The 1,138-nt window shown below is 40.2% G+C and overlaps 1 protein-coding gene across 2 annotated transcripts in view; it reads left to right on the top strand.

Moving 5' to 3' along the window:
• Positions 1 to 1,138, top strand: part of LOC106882909 (agrin) — a 38,804-nt gene that overhangs the window by 3,578 nt on the left and 34,088 nt on the right. The window contains exon 1 of one of the 2 annotated variants that reach the window (XM_052975905.1): positions 34 to 481. The exons of the other annotated variant lie outside the window; for it this stretch is intronic. The gene's annotated coding sequence lies outside the window, so the exon portion shown is untranslated. Of the gene's footprint in view, positions 1 to 33; positions 482 to 1,138 lie in introns of those variants that run through there. 2 annotated transcript variants of the gene reach the window in all.

Genomic DNA, 1,138 nt, shown 5'->3' with positions numbered 1-1,138 from the left:
ACCTTTCCACGCCCAGCCTCGCATTCCGATAGTACATAACCTCGGTTCTTTACGACACTTTGCATACACCTAGCTTGCAGCTGCTGGCAGCACCTTGTGCACGTTAAGTGCAATTCATCATTGTTGGGAATCTCAGCTGCACGCGTGCGCGCACACACACACACACACACACACATATACACAACACACACACATACATACATACGTACATACATACATACACACATACACACACACACATACATACATATGCATTCATTTATACTGATATAGACACGATATATACGCAATAACACACGCACACACACACACAAGCGCATGCACGCGCACAAACGAACTCACACAGAGACGCTATATATATATATGCACATACATGTATGAAAGTGCAGATGCGGTGATGCGCACACCTGCAGCGCCATATGAGAAAACAGTCGTTCAACACCAATGGTCAGGCTTTACCAGGGACGTATACAACGTAAAGGTAACTTCCATCTGTACTTTGTGTGTGTGTGTGTATGTAGTTTGTGTGTGTGTACGTACTTTGTGTATGTGTATGTACTTTGTGTGTGTATGTACTTTGTGTGTATATATACAACGAAAAGGTAACTTCCATTTGTACTTTGTGTGTGTGTGTGTATGTAGTTTGTGTATATGTGTGTGTGTACTTTGTGTGTGTGTACTTTGTGTGTGTGTATGTACTTTGTGTGTGTGTATGTACTTTGTGTGTGTGTGTACTTTGTGTGTTATGTACTTTGTGTGTATATGTACTTTGTGTGCGTGCATCTACTTTGTGTGTGTGTATGTAGTTTGTGTATATGTGTGTATGTACTTTGTGCGTGTGTATGTACTTTGTGCGTGTGTATGTACTTTGTGTGTGTGTGTGTATGTACTTTGTGTGTGTATGTACTTTGTGTGTTATGTACTTTGTGTGTATATGTACTTTGTGTGCGTGCATCTACTTTGTGTGTGTGTATGTAGATTGTGTATATGTGTGTATGTACTTTCTGTGTGTGTATGTACTTTGTGTGTGTATGTACTTTGTGTGTGTGTGTGTACTTTGTGTGTGTATGTACTTTGTGTGTGTATGTACTTTGTGTGTTATGTACTTTGTGTGTATATGTACTTTGTGTGCGTGCAT

Source organism: Octopus bimaculoides, chromosome 23, assembly GCF_001194135.2.
Source record: "Octopus bimaculoides isolate UCB-OBI-ISO-001 chromosome 23, ASM119413v2, whole genome shotgun sequence".
Classification (NCBI taxonomy): Eukaryota; Metazoa; Mollusca; class Cephalopoda; order Octopoda; family Octopodidae; genus Octopus; species Octopus bimaculoides.
The sequence above is the reverse complement of the archived record's forward strand: the minus strand, read 5'-3'. Positions and strand labels throughout refer to the sequence as shown.